Raw genomic sequence first — 12332 nt, 5'->3', positions numbered from 1 at the left:
TCCTAGTCCCATGTTCCTTTGAATGAATGAATGTTTTGTATGCTAATGAGGTTACTGGTGGCTGAGGGCCCAGAGGTAGCTTCAGGATAGGATCTTGTCACAGAAAGACCAAGCACAATGAGAGAATTAGAACCTCCAGAAGGGAAGGGAGGGGAAGGGAACGGAAGGGACCAGGAGGGAAAGGCAGGAAGGAATGGGAAGGGAAGGGAAGGGTCAGATTTTCTGGGGCTGGAGAGATTGCTCAGCACTCAGTGGTTAAGAATGCTTGACACTCTTCCAGAAGATTCAAGTTCAGTTTCCAGCACCCACATTTGGATAGCTCAAAACACCTGTACTGCAGTTCTAGGTGATCTGATGCCCCTGAGGGGACTTGCACACACATGGCATACACAAACAGAAACACCTTCTCTGGAGAGAGGACAGAGGCTGGAGAGTGAATTAACCACCAGAAGTCAATTATTTAATCAACTGTGGCTATGCAAACAGGAATTGGAAGAATTTGTAGGATGGTGAATGTGTCCCTGGCTATGAGGTTGGCGTACCTCAAACCCAAGCTCCTATGCTCAGGACACCCATGTGCTGCACACTCTGTCTCATTTACATCCTTCATAATAAATGAATAAATGTAAGTTAAGTGCTAGACCAAGCTCTCTGAGTCATTGGAATGAACTATTCCCTGAGTTTGCAGTGACCTCTGCATGGGAGTCTAGTGGACAGAGTGTAAGTAAGGGATCCACTGCTTACGATCAGCAGCTGCAGTGGGGGCTGTCCTGAGGGGCTGAGTCCTTAACCTGCAGTATCAGCACTGACTCTGGGTAGTGAGTGTCAGAGTTGAACTAACTTGCAGGACACCAGGTTGACATCTGTAGACAGCTGGGGAGTTGCTTGGTTTGGAAACCCCAGACATCTGGTTCCAGCTGTGTTATGAGCATAGAAACAATTTCCTTTAGCTACATTCTTTCTTATTTTCATTACTTTATTCAGTTGCACATATGCTTCTGCCAAAACTACCATCCAGGAACTTACAGAATGCCTTATCCACCATCATGGTATTCCGCACAGCATCACTTCTGACCAGGGAGCTCATGTCACAGTCAAAGAAGTGTGACAGTGGGCCCATTGTCATGGAATCCACTGTTTTTACCATGCTCCCCACCATCCTGAGGCAACTGGTTTGATAGAATGATGGGATGGCCTCTTAAAGACAGAGTTACAGTGCCAATTAGGTGACAATAGCCTGGAGGGCTGAGGCAGGGTCCTCCAGAAGGCAATGTATGCTTTAAATCAGTGCCCAATATATGGTACAGTTTCTCCTATAGCCAGGATTCATGGGTCCAAGAATCAAGGGGTGGAAGTGGAAATGATTCCACTCACTATCACCCCTAGTGACCCACTAGGAAATTTTTTGTTTCTTGTACCCTCGACTTGGCACTCTGCTGGCTTAGAAGTTTTGGTTCCAGAGGAGGGAGTGCCAGGAGACACAATAAATATTTCATTGAACTGGAAATGAAAACTTCCCTCTGGCCACTTTGGGCTTCTGATGCCCTCAAGTCAGCAGGCTAAGAAAGGCATAACAGTATTAGGAGGGGTGATTGACCCAGACTACCAGGGGGAAATTGGACTGGCTCTCCACAATGGAGGTAATGAAGATTATGTCTGGAAGGCAGGAGATTCCTTAGGATGACGGTGTTACCATGTCCTGTGATTAAGGTCAATGGGAAACTGCAATAACCCAATCCAGACAGGACAACAAATGGCCCAGACCCCTCAGGGATGAAAGTATGGGTCAATCCTACAGGGGAAGAGCCAAGACCTGCAGAGGTGCTTGCTGATGGTGGAGGAAATGGGTAGTAGAGGAAGGTAGTTACAAATACCAACTTTGGTCATGTGACCAGTTGCAGAACCATAGATTGTAATTGACATGAGTATTTTTGTCCTATTTGAATAGGCTTGTGCATATATACACATATGTTAAGCAGATACTTGTGTTATTCTTTTTTTGAACATGTAGTTGAGATAAGTGTTAAGTGGTTAAGTGTTGTGAACCCATATGATCATATTGGGTTATGAGATACTAAAGGACTAAGGATTCCTCAAAGCCCTTATCACCTACTCTAAGATATAAAATGCATTGGTCATTGTATTATGGGACAGTCATATCATGTTAGGTGAAATTAAAACCTCAACATTATTTTCATTTGAAAATTAAGTATGACAAAAGCAAAAATCTAAAAGAAAATCTTTCATGATTGTGATGGCTAATCCTGGTTGTCAATTTGACTGGATTTGGAATTAACTGAAACAAGAGAAACTTTCTTAATTGGATTATTTGAAGCTGGAAGACATACCCTAAATGTGGGTGTTACCTTCTGATGGCAGCCCATATAAAAGGCCATGACAAAGGAGAACTTTTTTTTTGCTTTTTGCTGCTTTCCTTCTCTCTCACTGGTGAGTTCATCTTGCTACTGTAGACTGAAGACTAGCTGATCTTTTGGAATTCATCAGACCTTCAGCCCCAGATTGGGACTGCTGAGACATCAAGCCTCATGGACTGAGCACCTACGGAGTCTTAGCCTCTCCAGTGTGGTTGGACTCTCCATTGTTGGGCTACTCGGACTCTATCTTATGAGCTAAGCTGATAAATCCTTATACATATATATTCATTCTACCAGTTCTGTTTCTTCAGAGAACCCTGACTAATACAGTACCAAAATGAAGAATTCAAAAAGTATCATCCTCTGTGAATCAAACTGATGAAACCTCCCATGTGTCTGGGTTTAGTCATCTGGGGAAGACTAAAGGAGGGAATCATGTGGCCAAAGAGTCAGCAAGCACCCCAAATTCAACAGGTGCTGCTTGAGAGAAGCAGGATTGAAGTAAGGTTGTAAAATATGATGGTCAAATGAATTTTATTCATTGATGCCCTGAAAGAAACCTGTCACCTGAATGGGATTATCATTGCTGAACTCAGAATGTGGGTCCTAAGGAACACAGGTTGCACTTCCAGGGCTGTGGGTTGAATGTGTTCTGAACCACATGTCTCCTAGTCAGGCTCACCTCGCATGGAGGCTGGGCACATGGAGCACAGAAACCAGTGAAACAGCCCCAAAGACATTCATTGTCGTGAGCTAAATTTTGTCTCCAAAATTCCTCTGTTGAAGTTTGAAGCCTAGTATCTCATGATGTGACTATATTGTTGAAAATTCTTTAAAGGGGTATTAAAAGTAAATTAAGGTCATTAGTATAGGTCCTTCTCCAATATGGCTTGTGTCCTTAAGAGGAGGAATTAGGATGCAGAGTGTTTTGATAGTAGACCATGTGAACACAGGGAGAACAAGATGGCCATCCATAAGTCAAGAAAAGAAACCTCAGAAAAAACAAACTGCCAACACCTTGAACTTGGATCTTCAGACTCCAGCATTGTTTCAACCCACCATCTATAGTTCTGTGTTAGGACAGCCTGTAATGTTAATTTTCATTGCCAACTTCACTGAATTCAGAATCACCTAGGAGACATACCTCTGGAAGTGTGTGTAACAATATTTCCTGGGAGGTTTAAGTCAGGAGGAAATACTACCTGGAATGTGGAAAACACCATCCTATGGGCTGGGGCCCAGGATGGAATAAAAAAGGGAAAAAGGGGAAAGCCAATTAAGTAGCTGCATTCCCTTCTGTGCTGTGTTTCCTGATACACCAAGATGTGAGCATGCAGCCAGACTCACACTCCTGCCACAAGGCCACAAGCCCTTCTCACCACTATGCCTTCTCCTGCTGCAATGGACTGAACCTTCAAACTATGAGCCAAAATAAACTTCTTCTGCCTTACTTTGCTTTAGCCAGGTATTTATTCACAGTGATGAGGAAAGAAAATGATAGGCAGTCATAGCAAGCTAATACATCCATATAACTCCTTATATCCTGCTTTCAAACTCCAGGGGTGACTTTCCCATACCACTGTCATTCTGGGAAGAAAATGCAATGGCCAGATTTCCTGAGAACCTTGGCTCACTTGTCAGATCTACTGCTTGTTGTGAATTACTTAGTTGGCATTCTGGTTAATGCATCTATTTTTAAACATACTTAGGATGCTTAAGTCTTTAAGTCCTTGTAGTTGAGAGTGCTTGTAAAATTGAGTTTCTGGACTTAAAGGGACATTTTTTTTTCACTAGAAATATATTTTTACACTGACATTTGTTGTATGACCAAAGTAAGTGTTCAACTTTAAAAAAATAAGTGTTTCTTCCTAAGAAATATGCACACCAGGTAGTTCTACCCCATCTCCAGTCCCTTGAGTTTTGTTGACAAAGATAGGATAGAGGGATAGGATAAGGTTGTCCTGTATGAAGAGGATGTAAATGCCTCAAAGTTTAGTATATTTCTTTAAAAGCTATCTCAAACATCCTAGTAGTCAATTTAAATTGATTATATAAAAACAGTAGCATTGAATTTTATTGCTTTGGCAAGACAGTGTGACACATGGTCAGTGGGGATGATCATAAATAGAAATGGTGACTAATGGTACCAGAGTTACATTGTGTACCTGAGCCTGACAGCCCATGAGTTAAAGCTATTTCTTATATTGGCCTCATAAGCAGGCTTGTGTTTCAAGGACCAAAGATAATGTTACTTGCTGCCATTTAAATTTTTTTCAGGTGAAATTATGGAGAAAAGCCATTTATACTTGAACTTTCATTTATTTATAAATAGGATCCTCCTAGCTAGAAGAATTTTGAAACATTGTTTCTTTCCTTTATGTTCAGTGAAGCTGAACTCATTGTTATAGCTCCAATTGAAAATGTATGGGTCTTCCTTCCACTCACACACTTATTAAGGGTTTAAAGTCACTGTTGAGGAAGTGGAATTCAGTTGACATGAGGAGAGTCCTGTTGTCCTTCAGCTATTTTTTTTTAAAAAAATATTTTATTTTTTTTTTTTGTTTTATGTGTTATGATCTGTCAAAAGCCCTTGGAGTTTCTCTTGATGAAAGCATCCCAGCCTTACTCCAGATTCTATGAGACGTTCCCCTGTGGTGCTAGGAGTAGAAAGGGCCATGATTGGATGCTCTGGGAGGATATACTGTATTGGGGAGTAAGGCAGAAGGTGGGGGCAGGGCGTTGATGCCTATTAAGTAGAGCAGTGTGGGGGACCAGCTCCCATAGCCTCCACACTGGAGGGGCCAGCCGGTTGAAGTGCGTGTGTTTTTCTCCTTTATCAGAATTTATGGATTCTTTTAAAAGAGAAAGTGTGTGTGTGTGTGTGTGTGTGTGTGTGTGTGTGTGCCAGAGGCCAACTCTGGGTGTTGTTCCATTGCAGCAGCCACTTGCCTTTTGAGATAGGGTCTCTCACTGGCCTGGAACTAGCCAAGCAGGCTGGGCTGTGTAGTGAGCTCAAGAGATTCATGTCTACACCTCCACAGTGCTGTGATTACAAGTGTACACCATCACACTCAGTTTCCTTTTTTTAAAAAACATGGGTTATAGGTTATGGAGAGTGAACACAGGTCCTTCTGCTTGCAAAGTAAGCACTTTATTGACTGAGCCATCTCTCCAGCAAAGGGAGCTAGTTCCACTCAAGGGCCTTTCCACTTACTGGCCTTACCCAAGAACCTTTGCACTTACTGGACTCTCCATCTGACAGTGCACTTCCTCTCTCTCTGGGCACCTTTGGTAAGAGCAGGGCTAGGTCTTGAAACCAAGCAGTCTGACTTTAGACTAGGGTTAGGGTTAGGGTTTTTAAAAAATATTTGATTTATTATTTTTATTTTATCTGTATGTGTGTATTGCCTGCATGTAGATAAGTTCACCTGTGTTGTGCAATGCCTGTAGAGGACAGAAGAGGCTGTCGGATCCCCTAGGACTGGAGTTACAGACAGTTGATAGCTGCCATGTGGGTGCTGGGATTCGAACCTGGGTCTTCTGCAAGAACAGTCAGAGTTCTTAACTGCTGAGCCATCTCTCCAGCCATTTTTAAACTTATAGATGCCTTTAAAATGATAGCTATGGCTTCCTCAAGGCTGAACCTGATAGGAGCCCAGTCCCAAGGCTCTGCCGGTGGGTAGAGGAATGAGAATGATGTTTCTATCCAGGAAACTGACCTTGGATAAGGAACTCAATGTCCTACTGTCCTGTGATCTCAGACAGTGGAATCTTATGGTATAGAAACAGGAGAAAAGGGACCAATTCACATACTGTGAACAAGACAGGCAAGTGTCCTTTAAAAAGGACTTCAGTTTGAGCCAGTTGTTTCCAGCAAAAGGGAGCCAGCACTGTCCACAGGTGGATAGCTGCTCATAAGAACAAAGGAAGCAGCAGGATTTTATTTATTTTTCTGGGATGGATTACAGTTTGGCAATTTTCTATTGGTCATGGGCATGTTCAAAAGACATTTTCCTTCTGCTTAATCTTTATCCTCAGGTATTCAGGTGAACAGGTGGTGACATAATCCAGGATGGCAGAGACCTCCTAGTGCTGGTACCATCATCCTGCATAAATGTCCTGGCCTTGTGGTTTGGATTTGGCCTTATGGCCAGGCTCCTGTAGGTGCTTGAGTTTCTGAGACAGCACAGGCAGTATAGAAGAAATGTATATCTTAAGGTAGATAGAGATACAGGAAGACACCTCTGGTTTCCACATGCATAGGCACAAATGAGTACAGATGGATATAACACACACACACACACACACACACACACACACACACACACACACTCAAGGAAAAGTGTATCATGTCTGAAAGGCAAGAGGCCAAGTTAACCCTGTATTATAGTTTGGGTGAAACACTCCTCAGATGATGTACCTGTCTGCAGGAGAGACGAGCAGCATCTGCCTCACAGGCTCAGGCGACAAAGGGGGGCTGAACAGATATGAAAACAGATGCCAAGTCTTTCATCCAACTTTAGCACATCTATCAGCCATAGAAAAGAGTGTTCAGCACCATCCTTCAAGTTTCTGTAATGTAACTTGGACAACTATTCTGGAAGTTACATATCAGGAGTTATCAAAGCTAGTTGGAAGCTAATAATGAACTTAGCTATGTGACCTCAAAGATCTGTGAGACATAAATGAAGCAAAGCTCAAGAGAGTAGTTAGGTTTCTCTGCTCAGTAACAAAAAGGTCTCATTTGTCATTTGTGTGGCCATCTTGAAACATGCTAGCTTTGGCTTTCTGTAGCCCCCTTTAATAAGGGGATCCTGGTCTATAAACACCTAGTGCTTTACGACAGTAGTGTTGAAAGCATGCTTTTACCAGATGATAGGTTAAAGATGAGGCTCAGAGTTGATTTGCTTTTTACCCCTGGTAGCAGTTCCTATCTACTTAACCTGAGTCACTTCCAGGATTGTTCACTCTACTGGGGCTCTTCCCAACCTGAGAACCCAGGAACTGAGTGACAGAACCCCAGTCCTAATTTGTGGGAAGCAGTTATAAGGAGCAGGTTAGACCAAGGTGGTAGGATATGAGGGGAATATACATCCTTCCCTTGGACTTTATTTTGTCCTCTCCCAGCCTACCTTCATTTACAGTCATTCTGGGATTTAGAGTCCTTGTACTGAAGGATGGCTATAACCGGATTTTACATGGGCTTCCATCACAGATTAAATATTGCATAGGTTTCCTCAATCTTTAGGTGCCAAGGGAATAAGACTGAGGGTCCAGAATCCTCCAGAACAGGAATGGAAAAGCCTCAAGGCCTACTGAACACAACCATACTCCAAAGCCATACTCTGCTCTACGAAGAGTCTGTTTAGTGCTCCTCTGCGCACCCCTCATCCCCCCACCTCACTCCAACCTCTAGTCTGCCCGAAGGGAATTGGGCAGTGGACTCAATCTTACAGCTTTCCCAGAAAGATGAAGTAGGAAGCCCGGCTCTGGTTCGCAGATACTCCAATGTCAGTGTGTCTTAATGGAGTAGATGGACTGACTTTTTAGGATGAAGACAGAGAAACCAGGTAAATCTTGTATTTCAACAGTCTTTCAAAACAGATTGGTTGGTGCTAGTTTAGAAACAGTATTTCATGCAAGATAGTGAAAGGCATGAAGACAAACCAAGGATTTAAATTTCAGCTCTGGACTATGATGAATAGCAAAACAAAAACACAAATTTGAGCTTTTATAATCTTCCTTAATTAGCCATCATGTAAAAAGTCTGTTCCTTCCAACTTCTCTTTTCTAAAACACAGCTTTTAGAAAATGTAATTACATTTATTTACTTTGTATGACACTGTGTGTGTGTGTGTGTGTGTGTGAGAGAGAGAGAGAGAGAGAGAGAGAGAGAGAGAGAGAGAATTTGCAAGTCTGTTTTTTCCTTCTACCATGTGAGTCCTGGGAACTGAACTCAAGTCATCAAACCCCTTTACTCATTGAGCCATCTTGAATTCCCACAAAACAGACTCTTAATAAAACTAAATGTTTTCAAATTTCAGTTTCTTAAAAAAATTGATTTCTCTTGTCTTTTCTGAAATTTTTTCCTTTTTCCCACTACTCTTTCCCCTTTTTTTTTTTTGGTTTTTTTTTTTTTTTTTTTTTTTTTTTTGGTGGGGGGAGCATCCCACATCTTTGCGTGGAACTGATTTCCAAATCTAGTCTGTTTTGCTTAGTTAGGAGTCAGGCAGTTGAGATTTTGGATATTCCTACTCATTGAGATAGAAATGTTTCATGAATCACAAGAAGGACTTAGGGAGACTCAAGTGAAGGAGGTCACAATGCACATGGCAGTGATTTTTATTTCCTAATCGAATTGGCTAACATTTAAGGGAGAAGGCCAACCACTAAATGTAGGAAGGAGAAAAGCCTACATGGAATGCTTGGGTCCTTTATCCTCTAAAACACTAGTACTATGAACACTGCATTGTGGATCAAAGTTGTGTCTCAACTCACCATTTAACTTTTAGAGCACAGTTGTCTTAGCCTCAGTGGTCAGTTCAACATACTTTAAGCACCTAATATGTATCAGTCATGACAAAGGCAATGAATGGCTAGGCAAGGGACAATTTAGCTGTCACGGTACGGGGTTTTCTTTCTAGCTTCCTGTAAGGCTACAGATTCTCACCTATACTTTAAGGGGAAAAATTTGTTGTGAAAAAAACTGGCTTCAGTTGAGACTGGAGAAAGAGGCAAGCAGAGCCAGGATTGCTTAGAGTATGATTTGTTGGCGTTTCACTCACGGAGGTGTGATCCAGAGTGGCCACAAGATCAAACAGACTAAATATTAGCATAGGTTCCTCAATCTTTATTGAGAACTCACTGTGCGTGGAGTAAACATTTTTTTTAATTGTTTATTTTCAATTATGTGTATGTGTATGTTGGGGAGAGGATGTGCTTTTGTAGATGTCTCTCTAAGGAGGTCAGAGGCATTGTACTCCCCTGGAGCTGGAGTCACAGGCAGTTGTGAGCCATTTAATGCAGGTGCCTGGAAATAAACTCTGGTCCTGGAAGAGCAGTATGTACTGTAGGACTCTTAACCACTGAGCCGTCTTTCAGCCACTCCTGCATGGTTATTATTAACTGTAACCCACCTCTATTTATACTTATCAAATCCTAAGAATTGAGCTTTTATAAAATCACACATTTCTATTTTGTTCTCCCCCCTCTTTTTTGAGACAGGGTCTTTTTATATAACACAGGCTGACCGCAAACTCCTGCCTCAGTTTCCCAAGTTCTGGAATTACAAGTGTGCCCCACCATGCCCCCCACACACAAAAAAATGTTGCATTCTAATTGTCAAGTTAAATCCTTGGTAGTTTTCCAATGCTCTGAACTGATTCAGATTTGAAAGCATTTTTCCTCAGAATTCTAAAATCTTGGTGAGTCAGCTTTAATTCCAAAGGGATGGAAAAAAAAATATCCCTATCACAATGACCTTTACTGGTTTTACTGGAACTTAATAAGAACAGAAGACTTGAACCAGAAGCAAAATTCCTACATTGTTTTTTGTTGTTGTTTGTTTCTTTGCTATGTGGAATGCAGAATTCCAAGAGGGAAGGGAAGGCATTCTGCTAGCCACCATGTATTTTAGTCTTTTTGCACAACCTCCAATGATCTGAGTCACTTAGTTGGACAGTACTTCATAAGGCAAAATGATTAGTTAGAATTAAATGGCATTGGGGCTTCAACTCTGCCCATGGGCAAGTTACATGCTGTGATTAATTCCCAGTCTCCATTTGCTCCTGTGATGAGCTTCCTCCCAGGTAGGAATTGCTCAATGTAGCATACGGAAAAAGCCTACTACTTCTAATTATACTATGAAGATACTTGGTTCCTCTTCAGATTATATGAATCTTAGGCCTTTTACTAATTATGCCATGAAGGACGGTACAGCCATTGAATCCTAATGTTACCCCTACAAAGTCATCTTTGCTATTTCTGAAGGTATTTCATGTAATCTTTTCAAGAAGAAAATAAAAAAAACCAAAGTCTGGGTTTCCAATTAGTGATATATGGGCTATAGCAACTAGCTTTAACTGCAGCGAATATAATCACTAGATTCGTTTCAGCTGTAAAAGCATTCAAATAGAACAGAGATGCTCATTCAGGTAAAATTAATATGTTCCAGAAATGAAAAATCGGAAGTTGGTCATATCCATATAATTACTTTTAAAAACCTATTGGTTCTTTTCAAGATAGGGGAATCAATTAGTGAATAATGAATTACTTTAAGGAAGAAACTCTGGTCACAATTTATTGTTCAAATGTATTATTAGAAAATGTATTTTTGAATGGTGAATACATTCTTAGCTTCAGAATAAGGCATTCAGTTTTAAAGAGTTAAAACTGTCAGGTGTAATGGTTGTACCTGTAACTCCAGCTATCAGAGAGGCCAAGGCAGGAGGGAGTTTAAGACCAGCATGGGTAAATACAGTGTCAAGACGAACATTTTGGACTTTTGAGTGACTTGCCATGTTCTAATTTTAACCTTGTCCCTTAAATCTGGAAAGTATTTTTTTCTCCACATAGAAAAACTGATTTTGCAATGTTAGTAGCTGAGTTTGAACCTCTTGATGTTTTCTTATGGGTGATGTGATAGAATTAAATGTTTTTCCTTAAAGTCAGTGACATATAGAGCAAGCAAGAATCTCAGCGTCTTCATGCTGACTTTTCAAAATGAAAATCAGACGTCTTCTTCAGTAGCACATCTATTAAAATAAAACAATACAGAATAAATCAGCATGGCCCCGACACAGGATGACACAAAAATCTGAGAAGTGTTCCATATTTCAAAAAAGAAATAAAAATCCAAATCAGATGCTCTTTAAGGCAATGGCCACAGTTGTCCTCCAGCATTGACCTGCCCTTCATTTTCACATTGAGGCTGAGGCAGAAGGATGGCCAAACTAGAGAGTACACATGGGAGAAAGGAAGTGGCTTCTGTCTGCAATAGTTGGTTTGGTGTTGAGAGTGATAAAATACATCTGTGCAACAAAGACAGCAGACAGCAAGGTCTGAAGGTGCTGCAGGAGAGGTAATGAGAATTTCCTTCTGGAAAGTGACTGGAATGAATGAGTCTCTTTCTGACTCCAGGATTTCAGAATTATAGGAAGAACACCTGCCGTATTACATGAACACGTTTTTCCTCTGGCTTTCCAGAAGTGTTTCGATATTCTATCAAGGGTTGGTTATAAAAGATAGTTTCTGATAATAGTTGGAAATAACACTTAGAAGAAAAGCAGAGTTGTCAATAGGCAGATGATGTTTGTGGCCTTAGTTGTGTGTGTCCTACTAATCCATGAATGCCTTATGAAACAAGATTCTGTCCAGGACAAGCTGTGTTTACTAAGTGAAATCTCATGGAAAACAAAGTCCACTTGGACAGGAGAAGCTGGCCTTTCAAAGGTTAGGTAAGAAATAAGGTTCCTTTGTCCTGTAAGAGGTTCTGCAATCCTTCTGATGGAGCATAGCTGTAAGATCCGATTCTGGGAAGCTGTGGAATCACATTTCCAGCGAGCCTTTGAAGCACCTGGAGCCAAAACCACACCATCACCATTTCATGAACACTCGCCACTTACCTCATTATAAGCATTTTGTCACATTTTTTCTGTTCAAATAATCCAACTTAAGAAGTAATATCTTGAAAGAACACGAGTCATTCCTTATATTAATTCCTGCTCTGACTTCTGCAAAAAATAAATGTACCATTTATTTCCATAAATGTACCATTGGTTCTCATGTCTGCTTCTGTGATTGTATCCAGAGGGAGTCTGTAGGAGAGGCGAAGCTTGCTCTACAGCAAAGACCAGTTTCAAAGAGTGACCTTTGGAGGCCTTCTTGATCGGAATGAGTAGTCCTCAAATGTGAATTTTTCACAGTTCATAAAGCCCCACAGAGGGGCTTTCCTTTACA

The 12332-nt window shown here is 41.2% G+C and overlaps 1 non-coding gene across 1 annotated transcript; it reads left to right on the top strand.

Moving 5' to 3' along the window:
* The first annotated feature begins 11109 nt into the window (after positions 1–11109).
* LOC115071141 lies at positions 11110–11212 on the top strand. The gene has a single exon (XR_003850251.1). It is a non-coding gene; the product is annotated as a U6 spliceosomal RNA (small nuclear RNA).
* Positions 11213–12332: the final 1120 nt, after the last annotated feature.

This window comes from Nannospalax galili, unplaced genomic scaffold, assembly GCF_000622305.1.
Source record: "Nannospalax galili isolate Female #2095 unplaced genomic scaffold, S.galili_v1.0 scaffold397, whole genome shotgun sequence".
In the NCBI taxonomy this organism is placed as follows: Eukaryota; Metazoa; Chordata; class Mammalia; order Rodentia; family Spalacidae; genus Nannospalax; species Nannospalax galili.
The sequence above is the reverse complement of the archived record's forward strand: the minus strand, read 5'-3'. Positions and strand labels throughout refer to the sequence as shown.